General features: G+C 35.9%; 1 protein-coding gene across 1 annotated transcript in view; it reads left to right on the top strand.

Annotated features, from left to right (window-relative positions):
- Positions 1-749: 749 nt before the first annotated feature.
- Positions 750-9861, top strand: part of P2RY14 (purinergic receptor P2Y14) — a 229308-nt gene continuing 220196 nt past the window's right edge. Inside the window, exon 1 of the mRNA XM_053710041.1 lies at positions 750-985. The gene's annotated coding sequence lies outside the window, so the exon portion shown is untranslated. The remainder of the gene's footprint in view (positions 986-9861) is intronic.

Below are 9861 nucleotides of genomic sequence, written 5' to 3'. Positions count from 1 at the left end.
CCTCTAATTTCTTATCCATAGGATCTTTGAAAGCACAACTATCTTCGATAGGAATAGTAGTGCGTTTGTTTAGAGTAGAAACCGCCCCCTCGACCTTGGGGACTGTCTGCCATAAGTCCTTTCTGGGGTCGACTATAGGAAATAATTTCTTAAATATAGGAGGGGAACAAAAGGTATGCCGGGCCTTTCCCACTCTTTATTTACTATGTCCGCCACCCGCTTGGGTATAGGAAAAGCGTTGGGGGGCACCGGAACCTCTAGGAACTTGTCCATCTTACATAATTTCTCTGGAATGACCAAATTGTCACAATCATTTAAACACCAAAAAACTCTTAACCATCTCCGTGGAGATGTTGCCTGTGCAACGGCAAAGAGAATGACTGGGGTGGGCGGAGCCTAGGAGGGATCATGTGACCAGCTTTGCTGGGACTCTTTGCCATTTCCTGTTGGGGAAGAGAATATCCCACAAGTAAGGATGACGCCGTGGACCGGACACACCAATGTTGGAGAAATCTTGTTTTTCTATGCTTTGATTTGTCAAATATGTTATTTCCAGTGATGGCCACATGTCACATAATGGCATGACTAAACTACTGTTATGTGGCATTTAACAAGAATGTCATATGTATTAGCTAAGATATGAACAGGAAGCTTAAGTGTTGCCAAGGTTGCAATGTCTAGCTTAAGCAGAAAAAGAGAAATGCATCAATACCTTCTCTTTTTATCATTTCCTTGGAGATGGATGAAGCTTAGCTCCCAAAAGCTTCAATATAAGATATTCTTGTACTAGGAAAATAATAAGACATCCTATACAAGTGTTCATATACATGATCCTGCATGTATGAAATAATCTATGTAGCTGAAGCAAAGAATTTAGTGTTACAGGATTGTACAGCTTAATTCCCTGTTCTCCACTGATGCCTATGAAAAGCATGAACGGCTTTTGAATTCAAGATAGAAGGATTGAAACCCTGAACTGCAACAGGTAAACACTTGGTTTAATTGTTTTGGCAAGCATTGTTTAAAACCTTGTAGTTTTGTGCGGGTGGAGGGAGGGTGCAAAAAATGCTATACCTGGTAACTTGGTTGACATATAATTATACAAATATTTAATGTACAGTTATATTAAATACGATTGTGCTTTGCTGTTTCTGATCAAGTAATAAAAACATAGGGCCAGATTATGAGTGGCGCGCTAACAGTTATGCACAAGCAGGTGTCGGGTTTAGCCCTTGTATTACAGGTTGAAAGTAAATTTACCCTAGAATGATAACCGCACCCTCAGAGCTCTGGTTAACTGTTTCGTGAAACAAAAAAGAATCACAAAACACATCAAAAATATATTTAAAAATTTAAAAAGTATAGTTATACTCATAATAACACTATCTAATAAAAACATTTTTTTTTTAAATTGCACAATAAAGTTATAAGGGCTCAAAGATATGTGGTCTCAGGTGTTAGAAAAAAAAGTCAGGCAAAGGGCTTTAACATTGAAATACATACATATACATGTCTTAATATGTATATGTATGTGTGTGTGTGTGTGTGTGTGTATATATAGTATATATATATATATATATATATATATATATATATATATATATATATATATATATATATATATTATATATATTGTATGTATGTATACTGTATATGTGTGTGTGCGCACTTATGTATTAATATTTGTATATATGTATTTACATACATATATACACATATAAACCTATAAATACATATGTACACATATATATATACATATACTGTATATATACAGGGGTTGGAGTCCTCTGCAGTCAAGTAGAGAAAAACATGTTAAAGCATATTTGTGCAATATTAATTTTTTTCATAAAGTGTTATACTGTGCATTTACTGTAAATGTTTTACATTCCAATGTTCTGCACATACTAGAATAAGTTCTAAGTATTTTAAATAGATATTCCTTTATATATCTGTATATATCTTGACCTATATATAATCATCTCTCTCTCTCTCTCTCTCTCTAGATAGATAGATAGATAGATAGATAGATAGATAGTAAATGTAACAAAAAATCCAATCAGATATATGTAGAAATATGTATTTATGGATAAACAGAAAATTTGCTGCTATGTGAAGAACATTGGAATGTGAAATATTCATATTTTCATGTTCGGTTAGCACACTTGATTATATTAAAAGTTTAGCTTTTTGAATGCATCAAGTTAGCGCGCAAACAAACAAAGATGTTTTAATTTCAACTTGTAATATGAGCGCTACCCAAAGCGTTCTAAAGGTTTACTTCTAGTAGAGTTAGCGCATGTGCGAGAGCATTAAATAATGCTTTACTTGTAATCTGGCCCTTAATTGGGCATGGGAATCAAAATGAAATGTTATCATGCAGTTTATTTCTTTTTCTATTTTTTTTGCAATCCCAATTTAATTCTATTGTCAAATTTAATTATTTTTCTTGGTATCCTTTGTTGACATTTAGCTTTATTGCAAAATCACTATATTGTAGCAGTGTTTAAATAATTGTCCTAGATTCATAGCCGCTTGAGAGGTTATATAGGGGCTTTATTGTAAAGGCTAAATAATGTTTGTAATTTATTGAACTATACTCCAACAGTTTTTTTCCAGCATTTTGTTAGTTGCCTATAACATGTGCCACTAACATCTATAGTTGCCTTATTTGCCCAATACATAATATCTTGCACATCAAACAAGAGCTGAAATCAACCTGAAAAAACCATGATTATAAACAGAACACTTAGGAAACAAAATGGTCAAACTCTTTATATAAATGTTTCTTATTGTATTTACTGTTTCTATGGTAAATTTGCCTCCCTGGGTACAAACAAAATCATCTCTAGGGACTGGCCATGGGCACTGCAGAAAGTTCTAGGTCTCTGGACTGGCTTTTTCACCTACACCTCTATCCAGCATGCTATGCGCCAGGACATAAATGGTAGATAAATGCAGCTCCTTAGATTTTAATGAAGCTTACCTTGCAACTTGGGGCTTTGCTAAGGGGCAGGTAAAAATCTCTTTGCAGTCCGTAGTTCTCATATTGGACCAGATTTCAAGTGGAGAGCTAAATATCACTTGCGAGCAAACGATATTAGCGCTCCACTTTGTAATACCAGTGCACAATAATGTGTGCTGCTATTACAAGTAAATGAGAGCGCGCTTCCATAGGCTCCTATGGGGGCCTCGTTCTGATGCCATCACAGACGGCATCAGAACCTTGGCAGCAAAGGGGGTAAGTTGCGCAGCGATGGGCAGCATTTTTAAATATATATGATTATATATATATATTTATGTGTTAATATGTGTATATACATATATTAACAAATAAATATATATGAATAAAATCATATACATACATATTTACATTGCGGTCTATGGGAACACACAGTTCCCATAAACTGCAATGTAAAGGCAGTACAGCGAGGCCGCGGTAGCAATAACTGGCCACTTGTGGGAGCTTGAATATTTAGCGTTCCACTTGTAATCTAGCCCATTGTGTTTTACGCAAGTTACTCGTTTCATAAATGGGTTTATATAATCTAGGCCAATGATTTTCTCAATATTATAACATAGAAACATAGATATTGACGGCAGATAAGAGCCATAGGCCCAGCAAGTCTGCCCGACCTTACCTAACAGTGTAAACTTATCTAGTTCGTAGGATAGCCTTATGCTTGTCCCATGCATTTTTAAAGTCCCCCACAGTGTTTGTCGCTACTACCGCTTGAGGAAGTTTATTCCATAAATCAGTCACTCTTTCTGTAAAGAAGCGCTTCCTCAAATTACTCCTGAATCTACTACCCTTTAGCTTGAGATCATGACCCCTTGTTCTTGAATTTTCCATTTTATGTAAAATACCAAGAGCCTCAGTTTTACTAAGCCCTTTAACGTACTTGAAAGTTGCTATCATATGAACTCTTTCCCTTCTCTCCTCTAAGCTGAACATATTTAGGTAATTGAGCCTATCCTGGTAAGTTTTATTTTTTAGACAATGTACCATTTTTGTAGCCCTCCTTTACACAGATTCAAGTTTGTTAATATCCTTCTGAAGATATGGCCTCCAGAACTGCACACAATACTCAAGATGAGGCCTAACTAATGAACTATAAAGTGGCATAAGAACCTTACTATTTCTGCTGCAAATACCTCTACCAATACATCCAAGCATTCTGCTAACCTTACTCGCTGCATTACTACATTGTTTACTAAGTTTTAAACTATCTGAAATAATAATTCCCTGAAATAATCATCTGAAATAATAGATTACAAGCGTCACACTCATTTTTTTAAAAATAGGGGTTAATAGTGTAGGGGGCAGTGGCGGACCCAGTGGGGGGCAATTACCCCCTCCGAACGCCAGGACCGGAAGGATATTTTATTATTGTGAATCTCTTCACAAGGAACAGATTTAAATTGGATCTGGTGCTGCAGACCATTGTAAGACAATCCCTGATGAAGCTATTCACATAAACAATGGTGCAGTAAGGAAGGGCTGCCTTTAATGTCTAGTTTCCAACTAACCTCCTGTGCTTACAGTAGGGATGGACGAATGTTTCGCAACATTCGAAAAATTAAACAAATATTAACGCATTTGTTCATTCGACTCGAATTTCGAATGCTTGTACAACATTTTAACATTTGTTTAATGTAATAGTATTTCTAATGCTTTATTTAAATGTAATATTCAATTCAAATTTTTGTAATAATTAAATTTGAATTATGCATTATTCGACTTCAAAAATTTTGAATTTATATATTTGTAATAGTATTTCTTAGTCTTTCTTTAAATGTAATATTCAAATTATAAAATATTCGAACTCGAAAAATTTGAATTGATATTTTGTAATAGTATTTCTAATGCTCTTTCGATGTAATATTCAAATTATGCAATATTCGAGATAGAAACATTAAAATTGATATATTCTTATATATTATGTATCAATTTACTAAATTCCGCATCACATTAACTATTGAACTTCTGAATAATATTTGTAAAAATCGAATGTTACATTTGAAATTTCGAATGTCGATATTCAATCTAATTTTGGACATTGAAAATCAAAAGTGACATTCGAAAACTGTGAATTGCATTAGATTACAGAATTTTTAAGAATATTCGTTCTTAACAACATTCAATTTTGTAAATCGAGTTTCTACAATTACATTCGTTCTAACATTCAAATTCGAATGTAAGCACATTCGCCCATCCCTAGTTTACAGATGTTGCTAGGCACCTACCAGAAATAGCCTAGTAGTAATGCTTAGTACAACTACTGGGAAACTGCAATTCCCAGAGTTCACAATCTCTGTGCCATATGCGCATTTGCGCTTGCTTAAACTATGCAGAAAATGTTTTCTGCAGTGGAAAAGTGGGAACATTTGAATTGTCTGATAAATGATCTTACCGCATTGTCCTACCTAAACCTATGTTCTGGGCATCAGCTGGTGGTGTCAGCCTATCCTATGGCAGAGCTGAGCGTGAAACAGAGAGTCTTATTGGAGCCTGTTCTTGAACACCGCCTACCCACACTTATATTTGGATTTAGCAGCAGAGCAGCACAGCGCCTGTAGAAATGCTTATTTTATGGGTGTAAATATGGACGTTCCCACTATGGTCATGTGGACAGTGTATGCAATGGAATCCCCTTAGATCAGATGACAGAGGTCTGGACAGAAGAGGGCATCACAGGAGTAAAAAAATATTCTATATTTCAATGGTAGACACATATTTGCATATTGCATTGCAAATGCCAAGTGTGATAGAATATCCAGTTGCCAACATGAAGAGCTTGTCCTTTATATAATTTTGTTTATGCATGATTAGTTTTGTATGATGCATTGTGAATTATAACAATAAATGTCAAAATAGATCAGCTATATGCTTAGAGTCATCTTACCAAGAGAAGAAGAGACTTACTGCTATTGCCTGCAGTGGCGTATTTAGGCCCCAGGCACTCAAAATTCTGTTGCACCCCTAAGGATTTTTTAGTCCTTTTTTAACCATAATAATTTTTGGTCAGGGAGAAATGTGATATTTTTTTTTGGGCAGTCACAGACACATACACACACAGTTATATACATACACAGTGCTTTACACACACACACACACATACATCTATATATATATATATACAGTATATATAAACCCCTAAACACAGATTTCTTGAAACAATACTAAGTGCTGAAAGCTAGCAGAACTAAAGACAATAGCTAGCTGAATAAAAGAAAGGTTCAGAGCTACCTCTGTAAGCACCATGGGCAGTCTTTTATTACCCCCCCCCCCCCCCAGAATGTAAGCTCTTTAGGCAAAATGTCCCATTATATACGTTTATAATACGTCTAAAAATAACTGTAAGCTTCTTACAAATATTACCACAAAAAATGTGCTGCCCCCTTTCAATCTGCTGCGCTAGGCAAGTGCCTTGTTTGCCTAGTCCAAAATATGCACCTCTGCTCTAGTAATAAAACTTATTTGACTCAGCTCATGTAAGGAATAATTGTTTTTAAAATTGCCAACTTGTTTTTGATTGAATCTCATTTTAGAGTTCTAATCTGATGTGGAAAAAGCTGTGGTATTTTCACCCAGTCTCAATTTTCTTATTAATTTGCTTTGCCTTTTGCTAAGAGCGTTGTGTGTTTAAAACATTTTGGTGCTGGAAGTAGGTCCCTGAACAGCTTGCACATTTTATTTACAACACTCAGAATTAATATTGAATTTTGTGAAACGTTGAAAAGGAGGTACATTTAAAAAACAAGCAATAAAGTTTGCATATAATTTATCAAGTTTAACAATGGCAGATTTTAGCTGTATTTAAAAGGTATATGAAACCCAAAATATTTATGTCATGATTCAGAAGGAGCATGCACTTTTAAACAACTTTCTAAGTTACTTCTTTTATCAAGTTTTCTTTGTTCTCTTGGTATCTTTTTTCGAAATGCTTTGGAGCCTGCATTTCTGTAGCACTATAGGGCAGAATTATGTCCTGCCATGTAGTACTCTTGATGCCTACCTAGGTATCTCTTCAACAAAGAATACCATGGGAACAAAATAAATTTGATAATAAAAGTAAATCGGACACTTTTTTTACATTGTATGCTCTGTCTGAATCACAAAATAAAATTTTTGGGTTTCATATTCCTTTAAGAGGCGCACACCCCTCTTTCCAAGGTAGGGCACGTAGTCTTTAAAATTGTACACAGAGGACGGAACAGCAGTTTTCTTTTTATTTATTTTAATGGGGACCTCTTTAATGCCGCTATTCAGCTCCACTAGTCCTAATAAAAAAATGGCCACATTGAAGTTTCTAACACAAACAATATAACATTATCAGGAAGTCTAGCGCTAGTGGAGCCTCTGGAAATCCCCATGAAACTCTGACCTACTTCACTGTTACTATGTGAGTGTTTTAAACCCAGAAGGGTGTCTGTCTTTCTATAAGTCTTTACTTTTCAATTCATATCTTTTTTATAAATTATCTTCTCTAGTAAATCTAACATAAGAGTCATCGTTTGTGTGTGTATCCATTCATGTGTATGTATGTGCATATGAGTATATTTGTGTATGTGTGCATAGGTTTGAGTGTGTGTATGTGTGTGCGTGAGTGCATAGGTATGATGTATGTATGTATCATAAACGTCCTGTGGAGGATAGTTTAGATACAATAAATGTAAGGATCACAACTGCAGAACTTATTCCTAAATAAATATATGTATGTTTGTAAATCTCCTGCAAGGTGGTGGAGGCTGAACATATTAGAAACTTTATATTTTGCAGGAGACTTTACAAGTTAATTTATGGCTTTTGGTGTGCATCTGTATACAACCTTATATACAAATGGTTAACCTTGCCATCACTCACATGTGGAGAAATTAAATATATATATATATACTATAGAAATAGTTAGGCAAAGACATTTGAGTAAGAAATTACTTGGATTAAATAATGGCACATAGATAATACACTGAATGAGAAAATGGCAGGCAAATGAGAACGGATTAAGTAACTAAAATGTAAGTACTTGCAGGATGAGGCTGAAGGCTTAAAGATTGAAATAGTTGCGGCGAACAGCTTAGCACAAGTTTAGGCAAACAAATTCTAAGAGCGGCATAAGTTGAAAGTGTTAATAGATTTGATCAAACCTAAGCTGTTTGAGTGAGCGTGGTGCGAGAGCGGGCAGAGACGGTAGCAGCTGAAAGTGGTCCGTCGGCGTGTGACGTCACCGCTTGAAATCCGGACCTTGCGATGATACAGCAGCAGCTGCTGAGAGACAAGCCAGGAAACAAAGAGTCTGTACAGGATAATTCCAAGAGGAGGGGCTTGACACGGAGCTCTGGGAGGAGACAAAATACCAAGCAAAGAAGAAAGCTGTAAGGTGAGCTTTATAGCAAAAGCAATGATCCAATTACAGGTGATGAACAGGATTAGGTTATTGGCACTGAAGTAAATTTAAGTTAATGATATGACAGAACACCCCTTCCAAAGATCACCTCCGGAGATCAGGTGAGGGTCGGTCAGGATGTCGCCGATTAAATAAAGTTGTCAAACGAGGTGCAGAAACTTGTGAAGCAGGCTCCCAAGAGTCATCCTCATCAGGGTAACCCTTCCAATGTATCAGATATTGAAGTACACCTCCAACTCTTCGAGAGTCTAGAATGTTATGAACCTCATATTCACTAGATGGAACTATGAGTTGGGGTATAACTGGTGTGGTAGGATTGTGGTCTTGAAGCTTCTTATATGGTTTTTAAAGGGACACATGAAAAGTTGGATGTATTTTCATATTAGCTGGTAGTATCAGTGTAACTGCATTTTGATTTATGATTCTGGAAATTGGAAATGGTCCAATGAAAACTGAGGAGAGTTTTTTTGAGGGATATTGTAGTTTTAGGTTACGCGTTGAAAGCCAAACGTAATCCCCTACTGCATAATTTGGGGAGGAAGTTCTCCGAGTATCATAATAAAACTTTTGTTTTTTCTTTGCTAGCGTAATGTTATCCTTAATTAAGGTGAATGTATCAGAAATTGTGTTAATCATTTGGTTAACCATTGGGCAGTTACTTTGGGAATTGTTCTCCCAATGATAGGTTGGGTGGAAGCCGTAATTTACGAAGAATGGTGTGTTCTTTATGGAGTTGTGGTATGTATTGTTGAAAGCAAATTCAGCATGTATCAGTAAATCAGACCAATTATCCTGTTGTGCAGTGGCGAAACAACGTAGATACTGTTCTACCCATTGATTCGTTTTCTCGGTCTGTCCATTACTTTGAGGATGGTAAGCACTTGACAACCTTCTTGTGATTCCGAGTTTTGCACAAAGTTCTTTCCAAAATTTGCTAGTAAATTGTGTACCTTGGTCAGAGGTGATTGAGTCGGGTAATCCATGTAATTTGAAGATGTTGTTGAAAACGATATTAGCTGTTTCATAAGCGGTAGGAAGCTTATGGAAAGGTACAAAATGGACCATCTTGCTGAACAAATCAACTATAACAACTATTGTGTTAAATTTGTTAGCTGGAGGTAAGTCTACTATAAAGTCTATAGCGATATCCTGCCATGGTCTGTCTGGAGTGGGTAAAGGTAGAAGTTGTCCATAAGGAGCTTTCTTCCCTTTTTTGGAGGTTACGCAAATCTTACATGTCTGTACATATTGAGCGACATCATGTGCTAGAGTTGGCCACCAGAAGAATCTTTTAGCTAATTCTTGTGTCTTTGTAATACCTGGATGACCAGAGAGTGTTGAGTCATGAATGGTATGGAGTACCAAAGCTCGGAGAGATTCTGGTACATAAATTTGTTGATCATGATAATACAAGCCATCTTCTTGAAGATGAAGTTCTGTTTTTGGAATTTGGGAA

This window comes from Bombina bombina, chromosome 4 (assembly GCF_027579735.1).
Source record: "Bombina bombina isolate aBomBom1 chromosome 4, aBomBom1.pri, whole genome shotgun sequence".
Classification (NCBI taxonomy): Eukaryota; Metazoa; Chordata; class Amphibia; order Anura; family Bombinatoridae; genus Bombina; species Bombina bombina.
This window is presented reverse-complemented; position numbering and strand designations above follow the sequence as displayed.